Here is a 15,060-nt window from a genome sequence, read left to right as displayed (position 1 = left end):
AAGTAGAAGAGGGCAAAAAAGTGCCTGTATCTCACCTACAGCCATACCACATTGGATAGGCCCAATCTCGTCTGATCTTGGAAGCTAAGCAGTGTTGGGCCTGGTTAGTACTTGGGTGGGAGATCACCTGGGAACACCAGGTGCTGTAGGTTTTTTCACATTACTGGCAAATTGTTTTTATTCTCTAGCTATTTAAATTGGAAACTTTTTCTTTTTATTGCCAGCACAGACATTTGGAAGAGGTCAAACAGACACAATAGCCATCACCTAAAGACTTACCACACTGTTTAGGCTCAATTCCAACTGCTTTTGGCAGCTAAATAGTGTTGAGCCTCTTTTGTAGTTTAATTTAAGACCCCCTGCTAATATCATGTCCTGTAGGTCTTTTTACATTACCAACACATGATTTTTTTTAGTAAGCCAATACAGTTAGGAAACTTTTGTATTAGCTTACCTGGTGATAGAAGTAGAAGAGGGCAAAAAAGTGCCTTTAACTCACCTACAGCCATACCACATTGGATAGGCCCAATCTCGTCTAATCTTGGAAGCTAAGCAGTGTTGGGCCTGGTTAATACTTGGGTGGGAGACCACATGGGAACACCAGGTGCTGTAATTTTTTTCACATTACAGGCAAATTGTTTTTATTCTCTAGCTATTTAAATTGGAAACTTTTTCTTTTTCTTGCCAGTACAAACATTTGGAAGAGGTCAAACAGACACAATAGCCATCACCTAAAGACTTACCACACTGTTTAGGCCAAATTCCAACTGCTTTTGGCAGCTAAACAGTGTTAAGCCTGTTTAGTAGTTTAATTTAAGACCCCCTGCTAATATCATGTCCTGTAGGTCTTTTTACATTACCAACACATGATTTTTTTTAAGTAAGCCAATACAGTTAGGAAACTTTTGTATTAGCTTACCTGGTGATAGAAGTAGAAGAGGGCAAAAAAGTGCCTGTATCTCACCTACAGCCATACCACATTGGATAGGCCCAATCTCGTCTGATCTTGGAAGCAAAGCAGTGTTGGGCCTGGTTAGTACTTGGGTGGGAGACCACCTGGGAACACCAGGTGCTGTAGGTTTTTTCACATTACTGGCAAATTGTTTTTATTCTCTAGCTATTTATATTGGAAACTTTTTCTTTTTATTGCCAGCACAGACATTTGGAAGAGGTCAAACAGACACAATAGCCATCACCTAAAGACTTACCACACTGTTTAGGCTCAATTCCAACTGCTTTTGGCAGCTAAACAGTGTTGAGCCTCTTTTGTAGTTTAATTTAAGACCCCCTGCTAATATCATGTACTGTAGGTCTTTTTACATTACCAACACATGATTTTTTTCAGTAAGCCAATACAGTTAGGAAACTTTTGTATTAGCTTACCTGGTGATAGAAGTAGAAGAGGGCAAAAAAGTGCCTTTAACTCACCTAGATCCATACCACATTGGATAGGCCCAATCTCGTCTGATCTTGGAAGCTAAGCAGTGTTGGGCCTGGTTAGTACTTGGGTGGGAGACCACATGGGATCACCAGGTGCTGTAGGTTTTTTCACATTACTGGCAAATTGTTTTTATTCTCTAGCTATTAAAATTGGAAGCTTTTTTCTTTTTATTGCCAGTACAGACATTTGGAAGAGGTCAAACAGACACAATTGCCATCACCTAAAGACTTACCACACTGTTTAGGCCCAATTCCAACTGCTTTTGGCAGCTAAACAGTGTTGAGCCTCTTTAGTAGTTTAATTTAAGACCCCCTGCTAATATCATGTCCTGTAGGTCTTTTTACATTACCAACACATGATTTTTTTTAAGTAAGCCAATACAGTTAGGAAACTTTTTTATTAGCTTACCTGGTGATAGAAGTAGAAGAGGGCAAAAAAGTGCCTGTATCTCATCTACAGCCATACCACATTGGATAGTCCCAATCTCGTCTGATCTTGGAAGCTAAGCAGTGTTGGGCTTGGTTAGTACTTGGGTGGGAGACCACATGGGAACACCAGGTGCTGTAGGTTTTTTCACATTACAGGCAAATTGTTTTTATTCTCTAGCTATTTAAATTGGAAACTTTTTCTTTTTATTGCCAGTACAGACATTTGGAAGAGGTCAAACAGACACAATAGCCATCACCTAAAGACTTACCACACTGTTTAGGCCCAATTCCAACTGCTTCTGGCAGCTAAACAGTGTTGAGCCTCTTTAGTAGTTTAATTTAAGACCCCCTGCTAATATCATGTCCTGTAGGTCTTTTTACATTACCAACACATGATTTTTTTTAAGTAAGCCAATACAGTTAGGAAACTTTTTTATTAGCTTACCTGGTGATAGAAGTAGAAGAGGGCAAAAAAGTGCCTGTATCTCACCTACAGCCATACCACATTGGATAGTCCCAATCTCGTCTGATCTTGGAAGCTAAGCAGTGTTGGGCCTGGTTAGTACTTGGGTGGGAGACCACATGGGAACACCAGGTGCTGTAGGTTTTTTCACATTACTGGCAAATTGTTTTTATTCTCTAGCTATTTAAATTGGAAACTTTTTCTTTTTATTGCCAGTACAGACATTTGGAAGAGGTCAAACAGACACAATAGCCATCACCTAAAGACTTACCACACTGTTTAGGCCCAATTCCAACTGCTTTTGGCAGCTAAACAGTGTTGAGCCTCTTTAGTAGTTTAATTTAAGACCCCCTGCTAATATCATGTCCTGTAGGTCTTTTTACATTACCAACACATGATTTTTTTCAGTAAGCCAATACAGTTAGGAAACTTTTTTATTAGCTTACCTGGTGATAGAAGTAGAAGAGGGCAAAAAAGTGCCTGTGTCTCACCTACAGCCATACCACATTGGATAGGCCCAATCTCGTCTGATCTTGGAAGCTAAGCAGTGTTGGGCCTGGTTAGTACTTGGGTGGGAGACCACATGGGAACACCAGGTGCTGTAGGTTTTTTGACATTACAGGCAAATTGTTTTTATTCTCTAGCTATTTAAATTGGAAACTTTTTCTTTTTATTGCCAGTACAGACATTTGGAAGAGGTCAAACAGACACAATAGCCATCACCTAAAGACTTACCACACTGTTTAGGCCCAATTCCAACTGCTTTTGGCAGCTAAACAGTGTTGAGCCTCTTTAGTAGTTTAATTTAAGACCCCCTGCTAATATCATGTCCTGTAGGTCTTTTTACATTACCAACACATGATTTTTTTCAGTAAGCCAATACAGTTAGGAAACTTTTTTATTAGCTTACCTGGTGATAGAAGTAGAAGAGGGCAAAAAAGTGCCTGTGTCTCACCTACAGCCATACCACATTGGATAGGCCCAATCTCGTCTGATCTTGGAAGCTAAGCAGTGTTGGGCCTGGTTAGTACTTGGGTGGGAGACCACATGGGAACACCAGGTGCTGTAGGTTTTTTCACATTACAGGCAAATTGTTTTTATTCTCTAGCTATTTAAATTGGAAACTTTTTCTTTTTATTGCCAGTACAGACATTTGGAAGAGGTCAAACAGACACAATAGCAATCACCTAAAGACTTACCACACTGTTTAGGCCCAATTCCAACTGCTTTTGGCAGCTAAACAGTGTTGAGCCTCTTTAGTAGTTTAATTTAAGACCCCCTGCTAATATCATGTCCTGTAGGTCTTTTTACATTACCAACACATGATTTTTTTCAGTAAGCCAATACAGTTAGGAAACTTTTTTATTAGCTTACCTGGTGATAGAAGTAGAAGAGGGCAAAAAAGTGCCTGTATCTCACCTACAGCCATACCACATTGGATAGTCCCAATCTCGTCTGATCTTGGAAGCTAAGCAGTGTTGGGCTTGGTTAGTACTTGGGTGGGAGACCACATGGGAACACCAGGTGCTGTAGGTTTTTTCACATTACAGGCAAATTGTTTTTATTCTCTAGCTATTTAAATTGGAAAAATTTTCTTTTTATTGCCAGTACAGACATTTGGAAGAGGTCAAACAGACACAATAGCCATCACCTAAAGACTTACCACACTGTTTAGGCCCAATTCCAACTGCTTTTGGCAGCTAAACAGTGTTGAGCCTCTTTAGTAGTTTAATTTAAGACCCCCTGCTAATATCATGTCCTGTAGGTCTTTTTACATTACCAACACATGATTTTTTTCAGTAAGCCAATACAGTTAGGAAACTTTTTTATTAGCTTACCTGGTGATAGAAGTAGAAGAGGGCAAAAAAGTGCCTGTATCTCACCTACAGCCATACCACATTGGATAGGCCCAATCTCTTCTGATCTTGGAAGCTAAGCAGTGTTGGGCCTGGTTAATACTTGGGTGGGAGACCACATGGGAACACCAGGTGCTGTAATTTTTTTCACATTACAGGCAAATTGTTTTTATTCTCTAGCTATTTAAATTGGAAACTTTTTCTTTTTCTTGCCAGTACAGACATTTGGAAGAGGTCAAACAGACACAATAGCCATCACCTAAAGACTTACCACACTGTTTAGGCCCAATTCCAACTGCTTTTGGCAGCTAAACAGTGTTGAGCCTCTTTAGTAGTTTAATTTAAGACCCCCTGCTAATATCATGTCCTGTAGGTCTTTTTACATTACCAACACATGATTTTTTTCAGTAAGCCAATACAGTTAGGAAACTTTTTTATTAGCTTACCTGGTGATAGAAGTAGAAGAGGGCAAAAAAGTGCATGTATCTCACCTACAGCCATACCACATTGGATAGGCCCAATCTCGTCTGATCTTGGAAGCTAAGCAGTGTTGGGCCTGGTTAGTACTTGGGTGGGAGACCACATGGGAACACCAGGTGCTGTAGGTTTTTTCACATTACAGGCAAATTGTTTTTATTCTCTAGCTATTTAAATTGGAAACTTTTTCTTTTTATTGCCAGTACAGACATTTGGAAGAGGTCAAACAGACACAATAGCCATCACCTAAAGACTTACCACACTGTTTAGGCCCAATTCCAACTGCTTTTGGCAGCTAAACAGTGTTGAGCCTCTTTAGTAGTTTAATTTAAGACCCCCTGCTAATATCATGTCCTGTAGGTCTTTTTACATTACCAACACATGATTTTTTTCAGTAAGCCAATACAGTTAGGAAACTTTTGTATTAGCTTACCTGGTGATAGAAGTAGAAGAGGGCAAAAAAGTGCCTTTAACTCACCTACAGCCATACCACATTGGATAGGCCCAATCTCGTCTGATCTTGGAAGCTAAGCAGTGTTGGGCCTGGTTAGTACTTGGGTGGGAGACCACATGGGAACACCAGGTGCTGTAGGTTTTTTCACATTACAGGCAAATTGTTTTTATTCTCTAGCTATTTAAATTGGAAAAATTTTCTTTTTATTGCCCGTACAGACATTTGGAAGAGGTCAAACAGACACAATAGCCATCACCTAAAGACTTACCACACTGTTTAGGCCCAATTCCAACTGCTTTTGGCAGCTAAACAGTGTTGAGCCTCTTTAGTAGTTTAATTTAAGACCCCCTGCTAATATCATGTCCTGTAGGTCTTTTTACATTACCAACACATGATTTTTTTCAGTAAGCCAATACAGTTATTAAACTTTTTTATTAGCTTACCTGGTGATAGAAGTAGAAGAGGGCAAAAAAGTGCCTGTATCTCACCTATAGCCATACCACATTGGATAGGCCCAATCTCTTCTGATCTTGGAAGCTAAGCAGTGTTGGGCCTGGTTAATACTTGGGTGGGAGACCACATGGGAACACCAGGTGCTGTAATTTTTTTCACATTACAGGCAAATTGTTTTTATTCTCTAGCTATTTAAATTGGAAACTTTTTCTTTTTCTTGCCAGTACAGACATTTGGAAGAGGTCAAACAGACACAATAGCCATCACCTAAAGACTTACCACACTGTTTAGGCCAAATTCCAACTGCTTTTGGCAGCTAAACAGTGTTAAGCCTGTTTAGTAGTTTAATTTAAGACCCCCTGCTAATATCATGTCCTGTAGGTCTTTTTACATTACCAACACATGATTTTTTTTAAGTAAGCCAATACAGTTAGGAAACTTTTTTATTAGCTTACCTGGTGATAGAAGTAGAAGAGGGCAAAAAAGTGCCTGTATCTCACCTACAGCCATACCACATTGGATAGGCCCAATCTCGTCTGATCTTGGAAGCTAAGCAGTGTTGGGCCTGGTTAGTACTTGGGTGGGAGACCACCTGGGAACACCAGGTGCTGTAGGTTTTTTCACATTACTGGCAAATTGTTTTTATTCTCTAGCTATTTATATAGGAAACTTTTTCTTTTTATTGCCAGCACAGACATTTGGAAGAGGTCAAACAGACACAATAGCCATCACCTAAAGACTTACCACACTGTTTAGGCTCAATTCCAACTGCTTTTGGCAGCTAAACAGTGTTGAGCCTCTTTTGTAGTTTAATTTAAGACCCCCTGCTAATATCATGTCCTGTAGGTCTTTTTACATTACCAACACATGATTTTTTTCAGTAAGCCAATACAGTTAGGAAACTTTTGTATTAGCTTACCTGGTGATAGAAGTAGAAGAGGGCAAAAAAGTGCCTGTATCTCACCTACAGCCATACCACATTGGATAGGCCCAATCTCGTCTGATCTTGGAAGCTAAGCAGTGTTGGGCCTGGTTAGTACTTGGGTGGGAGACCACATGGGAACACCAGGTGCTGTAGGTTTTTTCACATTACTGGCAAATTGTTTTTATTCTCTAGCTATTTAAATTGGAAACTTTTTCTTTTTATTGCCAGTACAGACATTTGGAAGAGGTCAAACAGACACAATAGCCATCACCTAAAGACTTACCACACTGTTTAGGCCCAATTCCAACTGCTTTTGGCAGCTAAACAGTGTTGAGCCTCTTTAGTAGTTTAATTTAAGACCCCCTGCTAATATCATGTCCTGTAGGTCTTTTTACATTACCAACACATGATTTTTTTCAGTAAGCCAATACAGTTAGGAAACTTTTTTATTAGCTTACCTGGTGATAGAAGTAGAAGAGGGCAAAAAAGTGCCTGTGTCTCACCTACAGCCATACCACATTGGATAGGCCCAATCTCGTCTGATCTTGGAAGCTAAGCAGTGTTGGGCCTGGTTAGTACTTGGGTGGGAGACCACATGGGAACACCAGGTGCTGTAGGTTTTTTGACATTACAGGCAAATTGTTTTTATTCTCTAGCTATTTAAATTGGAAACTTTTTCTTTTTATTGCCAGTACAGACATTTGGAAGAGGTCAAACAGACACAATAGCCATCACCTAAAGACTTACCACACTGTTTAGGCCCAATTCCAACTGCTTTTGGCAGCTAAACAGTGTTGAGCCTCTTTAGTAGTTTAATTTAAGACCCCCTGCTAATATCATGTCCTGTAGGTCTTTTTACATTACCAACACATGATTTTTTTCAGTAAGCCAATACAGTTAGGAAACTTTTTTATTAGCTTACCTGGTGATAGAAGTAGAAGAGGGCAAAAAAGTGCCTGTGTCTCACCTACAGCCATACCACATTGGATAGGCCCAATCTCGTCTGATCTTGGAAGCTAAGCAGTGTTGGGCCTGGTTAGTACTTGGGTGGGAGACCACATGGGAACACCAGGTGCTGTAGGTTTTTTCACATTACAGGCAAATTGTTTTTATTCTCTAGCTATTTAAATTGGAAACTTTTTCTTTTTATTGCCAGTACAGACATTTGGAAGAGGTCAAACAGACACAATAGCAATCACCTAAAGACTTACCACACTGTTTAGGCCCAATTCCAACTGCTTTTGGCAGCTAAACAGTGTTGAGCCTCTTTAGTAGTTTAATTTAAGACCCCCTGCTAATATCATGTCCTGTAGGTCTTTTTACATTACCAACACATGATTTTTTTCAGTAAGCCAATACAGTTAGGAAACTTTTTTATTAGCTTACCTGGTGATAGAAGTAGAAGAGGGCAAAAAAGTGCCTGTATCTCACCTACAGCCATACCACATTGGATAGTCCCAATCTCGTCTGATCTTGGAAGCTAAGCAGTGTTGGGCTTGGTTAGTACTTGGGTGGGAGACCACATGGGAACACCAGGTGCTGTAGGTTTTTTCACATTACAGGCAAATTGTTTTTATTCTCTAGCTATTTAAATTGGAAACTTTTTCTTTTTATTGCCAGTACAGACATTTGGAAGAGGTCAAACAGACACAATAGCCATCACCTAAAGACTTACCACACTGTTTAGGCCCAATTCCAACTGCTTCTGGCAGCTAAACAGTGTTGAGCCTCTTTAGTAGTTTAATTTAAGACCCCCTGCTAATATCATGTCCTGTAGGTCTTTTTACATTACCAACACATGATTTTTTTCAGTAAGCCAATACAGTTAGGAAACTTTTTTATTAGCTTACCTGGTGATAGAAGTAGAAGAGGGCAAAAAAGTGCCTGTATCTCACCTACAGCCATACCACATTGGATAGGCCCAATCTCGTCTGATCTTGGAAGCTAAGCAGTGTTGGGACTGGTTAGTACTTGGGTGGGAGACCACATGGGAACACCAGGTGCTGTAGGTTTTTTCACATTACAGGCAAATTGTTTTTATTCTCTAGCTATTTAAATTGGAAATTTTTTCTTTTTATTGCCAGTACAGACATTTGGAAGAGGTCAAACAGACACAATAGCCATCACCTAAAGACTTACCACACTGTTTAGGCCCAATTCCAACTGCTTTTGGCAGCTAAACAGTGTTGAGCCTGTTTAGTAGTTTAATTTAAGACCCCCTGCTAAGATCATGTCCTGTAGGTCTTTTTACATTACCAACACATGATTTTTTTTAAGTAAGCCAATACAGTTAGGAAACTTTTTTATTAGCTTACCTGGTGATAGAAGTAGAAGAGGGCAAAAAAGTGCCTGTATCTCACCTACAGCCATACCACATTGGATAGGCCCAATCTCGTCTGATCTTGGAAGCTAAGCAGTGTTGGGCCTGGTTAGTACTTGGGTGGGAGACCACCTGGGAACACCAGGTGCTGTAGGTTTTTTCACATTACTGGCAAATTGTTTTTATTCTCTAGCTATTTAAATTGGAAACTTTTTCTTTTTATTGCCAGCACAGACATTTGGAAGAGGTCAAACAGACACAATAGCCATCACCTAAAGACTTACCACACTGTTTAGGCTCAATTCCAACTGCTTTTGGCAGCTAAACAGTGTTGAGCCTCTTTTGTAGTTTAATTTAAGCCCCCCTGCTAATATCATGTCCTGTAGGTCTTTTTACATTACCAACACATGATTTTTTTTAGTAAGCCAATACAGTTAGGAAACTTTTGTATTAGCTTACCTGGTGATAGAAGTAGAAGAGGGCAAAAAAGTGCCTGTATCTCACCTACAGCCATACCACATTGGATAGGCCCAATCTCGTCTGATCTTGGAAGCTAAGCAGTGTTGGGCCTGGTTAGTACTTGGGTGGGAGACCACCTGGGAACACCAGGTGCTGTAGGTTTTTTCACATTACTGGCAAATTGTTTTTATTCTCTAGCTATTTATATTGGAAACTTTTTCTTTTTATTGCCAGCACAGACATTTGGAAGAGGTCAAACAGACACAATAGCCATCACCTAAAGACTTACCACACTGTTTAGGCTCAATTCCAACTGCTTTTGGCAGCTAAACAGTGTTGAGCCTCTTTAGTAGTTTAATTTAAGACCCCCTGCTAATATCATGTCCTGTAGGTCTTTTTACATTACCAACACATGATTTTTTTCAGTAAGCCAATACAGTTAGGAAACTTTTTTATTAGCTTACCTGGTGATAGAAGTAGAAGAGGGCAAAAAAGTGCATGTATCTCACCTACAGCCATACCACATTGGATAGGCCCAATCTCGTCTGATCTTGGAAGCTAAGCAGTGTTGGGCCTGGCTAGTACTTGGGTGGGAGACCACATGGGAACACCAGGTGCTGTAGGTTTTTTCACATTACAGGCAAATTGTTTTTATTCTCTAGCTATTTAAATTGGAAACTTTTTCTTTTTATTGCCAGTACAGACATTTGGAAGAGGTCAAACAGACACAATAGCCATCACCTAAAGATTTACCACACTGTTTAGGCCCAATTCCAACTGCTTTTGGCAGCTAAACAGTGTTGAGCCTCTTTAGTAGTTTAATTTAAGACCCCCTGCTAATATCATGTCCTGTAGGTCTTTTTACATTACCAACACATGATTTTTTTCAGTAAGCCAATACAGTTAGGAAACTTTTGTATTAGCTTACCTGGTGATAGAAGTAGAAGAGGGCAAAAAAGTGCCTTTAACTCACCTACAGCCATACCACATTGGATAGGCCCAATCTCGTCTGATCTTGGAAGCTAAGCAGTGTTGGGCCTGGTTAGTACTTGGGTGGGAGACCACATGGGAACACCAGGTGCTGTAGGTTTTTTCACATTACAGGCAAATTGTTTTTATTCTCTAGCTATTTAAATTGGAAAAATTTTCTTTTTATTGCCAGTACAGACATATGGAAGAGGTCAAACAGACACAATAGCCATCACCTAAAGACTTACCACACTGTTTAGGCCCAATTCCAACTGCTTTTGGCAGCTAAACAGTGTTGAGCCTCTTTAGTAGTTTAATTTAAGACCCCCTGCTAATATCATGTCCTGTAGGTCTTTTTACATTACCAACACATGATTTTTTTCAGTAAGCCAATACAGTTAGGAAACTTTTTTATTAGCTTACCTGGTGAAAGAAGTAGAAGAGGGCAAAAAAGTGCCTGTATCTCACCTACAGCCATACCACATTGGACAGGCCCAATCTCTTCTGATCTTGGAAGCTAAGCAGTGTTGGGCCTGGTTAATACTTGGGTGGGAGACCACATGGGAACACCAGGTGCTGTAATTTTTTTCACATTACAGGCAAATTGTTTTTATTCTCTAGCTATTTAAATTGGAAACTTTTTCTTTTTCTTGCCAGTACAGACATTTGGAAGAGGTCAAACAGACACAATAGCCATCACCTAAAGACTTACCACACTGTTTAGGCCAAATTCCAACTGCTTTTGGCAGCTAAACAGTGTTAAGCCTGTTTAGTAGTTTAATTTAAGACCCCCTGCTAATATCATGTCCTGTAGGTCTTTTTACATTACCAACACATGATTTTTTTTTAAGTAAGCCAATACAGTTAGGAAACTTTTTTATTAGCTTACCTGGTGATAGAAGTAGAAGAGGGCAAAAAAGTGCCTGTATCTCACCTACAGCCATACCACATTGGATAGGCCCAATCTCGTCTGATCTTGGAAGCTAAGCAGTGTTGGGCCTGGTTAGTACTTGGGTGGGAGACCACCTGGGAACACCAGGTGCTGTAGGTTTTTTCACATTACTGGCAAATTGTTTTTATTCTCTAGCTATTTATATAGGAAACTTTTTCTTTTTATTGCCAGCACAGACATTTGGAAGAGGTCAAACAGACACAATAGCCATCACCTAAAGACTTACCACACTGTTTAGGCTCAATTCCAACTGCTTTTGGCAGCTAAACAGTGTTGAGCCTCTTTTGTAGTTTAATTTAAGACCCCCTGCTAATATCATGTACTGTAGGTCTTTTTACATTACCAACACATGATTTTTTTCAGTAAGCCAATACAGTTAGGAAACTTTTGTATTAGCTTACCTGATGATAGAAGTAGAAGAGGGCAAAAAAGTGCCTTTAACTCACCTACATCCATACCACATTGGATAGGCCCAATCTCGTCTGATCTTGGAAGCTAAGCAGTGTTGGGCCTGGTTAGTACTTGGGTGGGAGACCACATGGGATCACAAGGTGCTGTAGGTTTTTTCACATTACTGGCAAATTGTTTTTATTCTCTAGCTATTTAAATTGGAAGCTTTTTCTTTTTATTGCCAGTACAGACATTTGGAAGAGGTCAAACAGACACAATAGCCATCACCTAAAGACTTACCACACTGTTTAGGCCCAATTCCAACTGCTTTTGGCAGCTAAACAGTGTTGAGCCTCTTTAGTAGTTTAATTTAAGACCCCCTGCTAATATCATGTCCTGTAGGTCTTTTTACATTACCAACACATGATTTTTTTCAGTAAGCCAATACAGTTAGGAAACTTTTTTATTAGCTTACCTGGTGATAGAAGTAGAAGAGGGCAAAAAAGTGCCTGCATCTCAACTACAGCCATACCACATTGGATAGGCCCAATCTCGTCTGAACTTGGAAGCTAAGCAGTGTTGGGCCTGGTTAGTACTTTGGTGGGAGACCACATGGGAACACCAGGTGCTGTCGGTTTTTTCACATTACAGGCAATTTTTTTTTTATTCTCTAGCTATTTAAATTGGAAACTTTTTATTTTTATTGCCAGTACAGACATTTGGAAGAGGTCAAACAGACACAATAGCCATCACCTAAAGACTTAACACACTGTTTAGGCCCAATTCCAACTGCTTTTGGCAGCTAAACAGTGTTGGTCCCCTTTAGTAGTTTAATTTAAGACTCCCTGCTAATATCATGTCCTGTAGGTCTTTTTACATTACCAACACATGATTTTTTTCAGTAAGCCAATACAGTTAGGAAACTTTTTTATTAGCTTACCTGGTGATAGAAGTAGAAGAGGGCAAAAAAGTGCCTGTATCTCACCTACAGCCATACCACATTGGATAGGCCCAATCTCGTCTGATCTTGGAAGCTAAGCAGTGTTGGGCCTGGTTAGTACTTGGGTGGGAGACCACATGGGAACACCAGGTGCTGTAGGTTTTTTCACATTACAGGCAAATTGTTTTTATTCTCTAGCTATTTAAATTGGAAACTTTTTCTTTTTATTGCCAGTACAGACATTTGGAAGAGGTCAAACAGACACAATAGCCATCACCTAAAGACTTACCACACTGTTTAGGCCCAATTCCAACTGCTTTTGGCAGCTAAACAGTGTTGAGCCTCTTTAGTAGTTTAATTTAAGACCCCCTGCTAATATCATGTCCTGTAGGTCTTTTTACATTACCAACACATGATTTTTTTCAGTAAGCCAATACAGTTAGGAAACTTTTTTATTAGCTTACCTGGTGATAGAAGTAGAAGAGGGCAAAAAAGTGCCTATATCTCACCTACAGCCATACCACATTGGATAGGCCCAATCTTGTCTGATCTTGGAAGCTAAGCAGTGTTGGGCCTGGTTAGTACTTGGGTGGGAGACCACATGGGAACACCAGGTGCTGTAGGTTTTTTCACATTACAGGCAAATTGTTTTTATTCTCTAGCTATTTAAATTGGAAACTTTTTCTTTTTATTGCCAGTACAGACATTTGGAAGAGGTCAAACAGACACAATAGCCATCTCCTAAAGACTTACCACACTGTTTAGGCCCAATTCCAACTACTTTTGGCAGCTAAACAGTGTTGAGCCTCTTTAGTAGTTTAATTTAAGACCCCCTGCTAATATCATGTCCTGTAGGTCTTTTTACATTACCAACACATGATTTTTTTCAGTAAGCCAATACAGTTAGGAAACTTTTTTATTAGCTTACCTGGTGATAGAAGTAGAAGAGGGCAAAAAAGTGAATTTAACTCACCTACAGCCATACCACATTGGATAGGCCCAATCTCGTCTGATCTTGGAAGCTAAGCAGTGTTGGGCCTGGTTAGTACTTGGGTGGGAGACCACATGGGAACACCAGGTGCTGTAGGTTTTTTCACATCACTGGCAAATTGTTTTTATTCTCTAGCTATTTATATTGGAAACTTTTTCATTTTATTGCCAGCACAGACATTTGGAAGAGGTCAAACAGACACAATAGCCATCAGCTAAAGACTTACCACACTGTTTAGGCTCAATTCCAACTGCTTTTGGCAGCTAAACAGTGTTGAGCCTCTTTTGTAGTTTAATTTAAGACCCCCTGCTAATATCATGTCCTGTAGGTCTTTTTACATTACCAACACATGATTTTTTTCCGTAAGCCAATACAGTTAGGGAACTTTTGTATTAGCTTACCTGGTGATAGAAGTAGAAGAGGGCAAAAAAGTGCCTGTATCTCACCTACAGCCATACCACATTGGATAGGCCCAATCTCGTCTGATCTTGGAAGCTAAGCAGTGTTGGGCCTGGTTAGTACTTTGGTGGGAGACCACATGGGAACACCAGGTGCTGTAGGGTTTTTCACATTACAGGCAAACTGTTTTTATTCTCTAGCTATTTAAATTGGAAACTTTTTCTTTTTATTGCCAGTACAGACATTTGGAAGAGGTCAAACAGACACAATAGCCATCACATAAAGACTTACCACACTGTTTAGGCCCAATTCCAACTGCTTTTGGCAGCTAAACAGTGTTGAGCCTCTTTAGTAGTTTAATTTAAGACCCCCTGCTAATATCATGTCCTGTAGGTCTTTTTACATTACCAACACATGATTTTTTTCAGTAAGCCAATACAGTTAGGAAACTTTTTTATTAGCTTACCTGGTGATAGAAGTAGAAGAGGGCTAAAAAGTGCCTGTATTTCACCTACAGCCATACCACATTGGATAGGCCCAATCTCGTCTGTTCTTGGAAGCTAAGCAGTGTTGGGCCTGGTTAGTACTTGGGTGGGAGACCACATGGGAACACCAGGTGCTGTAGGTTTTTTCACATTACAGGCAAATTGTTTTTATTCTCTAGCTATTTAAATTGGAAACTTTTTCTTTTTATTGCCAGTACAGGCATTTGGAAGAGGTCAAACAGACACAATAGCCATCACCTAAAGACTTACCACACTGTTTAGGCCCAATTCCATCTGCTTTTGGCAGCTAAACAGTGTTGATCCTCTTTAGTAGTTTAATTTAAGACCCCCTGCTAATATCATGTCCTGTAGGTCGTTTTACATTACCAACACATGATTTTTTTCAGTAAGCCAATACAGTTAGGAAACTTTTTTATTAGCTTACCTGGTGATAGAAGTAGAAGAGGGCAAAAAAGTGCCTGTATCTCACCTACAGCCATACCACATTGGATAGGCCCAATCTTGTCTGATCTTGGAAGCTAAGCAGTGTTGGGCCTGGTTAGTACTTGGGTGGGAGACCACATGGGAACACCAGGTGCTGTAGGTTTTTTGACATTACAGGCAAATTGTTTTTATTCTCTAGCTATTTAAATTGGAA

The 15,060-nt window shown here is 39.8% G+C and overlaps 27 non-coding genes and 6 pseudogenes across 27 annotated transcripts; all 33 read left to right on the top strand.

Annotated features, from left to right (window-relative positions):
* The first annotated feature begins 33 nt into the window (after window positions 1–33).
* On the top strand, window positions 34–152 carry LOC146051789 (5S ribosomal RNA). The gene has a single exon (XR_014466976.1). It is a non-coding gene; the product is annotated as a 5S ribosomal RNA (ribosomal RNA).
* A 345-nt stretch (window positions 153–497) lies between these two features.
* On the top strand, window positions 498–616 carry LOC146052089 (5S ribosomal RNA; annotated as a pseudogene).
* Window positions 617–962: 346 nt separating this feature from the next.
* On the top strand, window positions 963–1,081 carry LOC146051775 (5S ribosomal RNA). Its single transcript, XR_014466963.1, has one exon. It is a non-coding gene; the product is annotated as a 5S ribosomal RNA (ribosomal RNA).
* Window positions 1,082–1,426: 345 nt separating this feature from the next.
* Window positions 1,427–1,545, top strand: LOC146052081 (5S ribosomal RNA; annotated as a pseudogene).
* A 347-nt stretch (window positions 1,546–1,892) lies between these two features.
* Window positions 1,893–2,011, top strand: LOC146051890 (5S ribosomal RNA). Its single transcript, XR_014467067.1, has one exon. It is a non-coding gene; the product is annotated as a 5S ribosomal RNA (ribosomal RNA).
* A 346-nt stretch (window positions 2,012–2,357) lies between these two features.
* LOC146051743 (5S ribosomal RNA) lies at window positions 2,358–2,476 on the top strand. The gene has a single exon (XR_014466934.1). It is a non-coding gene; the product is annotated as a 5S ribosomal RNA (ribosomal RNA).
* A 345-nt stretch (window positions 2,477–2,821) lies between these two features.
* LOC146051724 (5S ribosomal RNA) lies at window positions 2,822–2,940 on the top strand. Its single transcript, XR_014466917.1, has one exon. It is a non-coding gene; the product is annotated as a 5S ribosomal RNA (ribosomal RNA).
* A 345-nt stretch (window positions 2,941–3,285) lies between these two features.
* LOC146051722 (5S ribosomal RNA) lies at window positions 3,286–3,404 on the top strand. The gene has a single exon (XR_014466915.1). It is a non-coding gene; the product is annotated as a 5S ribosomal RNA (ribosomal RNA).
* Window positions 3,405–3,749: 345 nt separating this feature from the next.
* Window positions 3,750–3,868, top strand: LOC146051794 (5S ribosomal RNA). The gene has a single exon (XR_014466981.1). It is a non-coding gene; the product is annotated as a 5S ribosomal RNA (ribosomal RNA).
* Window positions 3,869–4,213: 345 nt separating this feature from the next.
* Window positions 4,214–4,332, top strand: LOC146052063 (5S ribosomal RNA; annotated as a pseudogene).
* A 345-nt stretch (window positions 4,333–4,677) lies between these two features.
* On the top strand, window positions 4,678–4,796 carry LOC146051721 (5S ribosomal RNA). Its single transcript, XR_014466914.1, has one exon. It is a non-coding gene; the product is annotated as a 5S ribosomal RNA (ribosomal RNA).
* A 345-nt stretch (window positions 4,797–5,141) lies between these two features.
* Window positions 5,142–5,260, top strand: LOC146051720 (5S ribosomal RNA). Its single transcript, XR_014466913.1, has one exon. It is a non-coding gene; the product is annotated as a 5S ribosomal RNA (ribosomal RNA).
* A 345-nt stretch (window positions 5,261–5,605) lies between these two features.
* On the top strand, window positions 5,606–5,724 carry LOC146052080 (5S ribosomal RNA; annotated as a pseudogene).
* Window positions 5,725–6,070: 346 nt separating this feature from the next.
* LOC146051821 (5S ribosomal RNA) lies at window positions 6,071–6,189 on the top strand. The gene has a single exon (XR_014467005.1). It is a non-coding gene; the product is annotated as a 5S ribosomal RNA (ribosomal RNA).
* A 345-nt stretch (window positions 6,190–6,534) lies between these two features.
* LOC146051718 (5S ribosomal RNA) lies at window positions 6,535–6,653 on the top strand. The gene has a single exon (XR_014466912.1). It is a non-coding gene; the product is annotated as a 5S ribosomal RNA (ribosomal RNA).
* Window positions 6,654–6,998: 345 nt separating this feature from the next.
* On the top strand, window positions 6,999–7,117 carry LOC146051717 (5S ribosomal RNA). The gene has a single exon (XR_014466911.1). It is a non-coding gene; the product is annotated as a 5S ribosomal RNA (ribosomal RNA).
* Window positions 7,118–7,462: 345 nt separating this feature from the next.
* Window positions 7,463–7,581, top strand: LOC146051716 (5S ribosomal RNA). The gene has a single exon (XR_014466910.1). It is a non-coding gene; the product is annotated as a 5S ribosomal RNA (ribosomal RNA).
* Window positions 7,582–7,926: 345 nt separating this feature from the next.
* Window positions 7,927–8,045, top strand: LOC146051793 (5S ribosomal RNA). The gene has a single exon (XR_014466980.1). It is a non-coding gene; the product is annotated as a 5S ribosomal RNA (ribosomal RNA).
* Window positions 8,046–8,390: 345 nt separating this feature from the next.
* Window positions 8,391–8,509, top strand: LOC146051967 (5S ribosomal RNA). The gene has a single exon (XR_014467137.1). It is a non-coding gene; the product is annotated as a 5S ribosomal RNA (ribosomal RNA).
* A 346-nt stretch (window positions 8,510–8,855) lies between these two features.
* On the top strand, window positions 8,856–8,974 carry LOC146051809 (5S ribosomal RNA). The gene has a single exon (XR_014466994.1). It is a non-coding gene; the product is annotated as a 5S ribosomal RNA (ribosomal RNA).
* A 345-nt stretch (window positions 8,975–9,319) lies between these two features.
* LOC146051797 (5S ribosomal RNA) lies at window positions 9,320–9,438 on the top strand. The gene has a single exon (XR_014466983.1). It is a non-coding gene; the product is annotated as a 5S ribosomal RNA (ribosomal RNA).
* Window positions 9,439–9,783: 345 nt separating this feature from the next.
* Window positions 9,784–9,902, top strand: LOC146051746 (5S ribosomal RNA). Its single transcript, XR_014466937.1, has one exon. It is a non-coding gene; the product is annotated as a 5S ribosomal RNA (ribosomal RNA).
* A 345-nt stretch (window positions 9,903–10,247) lies between these two features.
* LOC146051715 (5S ribosomal RNA) lies at window positions 10,248–10,366 on the top strand. The gene has a single exon (XR_014466909.1). It is a non-coding gene; the product is annotated as a 5S ribosomal RNA (ribosomal RNA).
* A 345-nt stretch (window positions 10,367–10,711) lies between these two features.
* Window positions 10,712–10,830, top strand: LOC146052064 (5S ribosomal RNA; annotated as a pseudogene).
* A 347-nt stretch (window positions 10,831–11,177) lies between these two features.
* LOC146051784 (5S ribosomal RNA) lies at window positions 11,178–11,296 on the top strand. The gene has a single exon (XR_014466972.1). It is a non-coding gene; the product is annotated as a 5S ribosomal RNA (ribosomal RNA).
* Window positions 11,297–11,641: 345 nt separating this feature from the next.
* Window positions 11,642–11,760, top strand: LOC146052091 (5S ribosomal RNA; annotated as a pseudogene).
* Window positions 11,761–12,105: 345 nt separating this feature from the next.
* Window positions 12,106–12,224, top strand: LOC146051964 (5S ribosomal RNA). The gene has a single exon (XR_014467134.1). It is a non-coding gene; the product is annotated as a 5S ribosomal RNA (ribosomal RNA).
* A 346-nt stretch (window positions 12,225–12,570) lies between these two features.
* LOC146051714 (5S ribosomal RNA) lies at window positions 12,571–12,689 on the top strand. Its single transcript, XR_014466908.1, has one exon. It is a non-coding gene; the product is annotated as a 5S ribosomal RNA (ribosomal RNA).
* Window positions 12,690–13,034: 345 nt separating this feature from the next.
* On the top strand, window positions 13,035–13,153 carry LOC146051916 (5S ribosomal RNA). The gene has a single exon (XR_014467091.1). It is a non-coding gene; the product is annotated as a 5S ribosomal RNA (ribosomal RNA).
* Window positions 13,154–13,498: 345 nt separating this feature from the next.
* Window positions 13,499–13,617, top strand: LOC146051713 (5S ribosomal RNA). The gene has a single exon (XR_014466907.1). It is a non-coding gene; the product is annotated as a 5S ribosomal RNA (ribosomal RNA).
* Window positions 13,618–13,962: 345 nt separating this feature from the next.
* Window positions 13,963–14,081, top strand: LOC146051886 (5S ribosomal RNA). The gene has a single exon (XR_014467063.1). It is a non-coding gene; the product is annotated as a 5S ribosomal RNA (ribosomal RNA).
* A 345-nt stretch (window positions 14,082–14,426) lies between these two features.
* LOC146051879 (5S ribosomal RNA) lies at window positions 14,427–14,545 on the top strand. Its single transcript, XR_014467057.1, has one exon. It is a non-coding gene; the product is annotated as a 5S ribosomal RNA (ribosomal RNA).
* A 345-nt stretch (window positions 14,546–14,890) lies between these two features.
* Window positions 14,891–15,009, top strand: LOC146051915 (5S ribosomal RNA). Its single transcript, XR_014467090.1, has one exon. It is a non-coding gene; the product is annotated as a 5S ribosomal RNA (ribosomal RNA).
* The last annotated feature ends 51 nt before the right edge of the window (window positions 15,010–15,060 follow it).

The sequence above is a fragment of the Crinia signifera genome, unplaced genomic scaffold, assembly GCF_055691185.1.
Source record: "Crinia signifera unplaced genomic scaffold, ASM5569118v1 HAP2_SCAFFOLD_105, whole genome shotgun sequence".
In the NCBI taxonomy this organism is placed as follows: Eukaryota; Metazoa; Chordata; class Amphibia; order Anura; family Myobatrachidae; genus Crinia; species Crinia signifera.
This window is presented reverse-complemented; position numbering and strand designations above follow the sequence as displayed.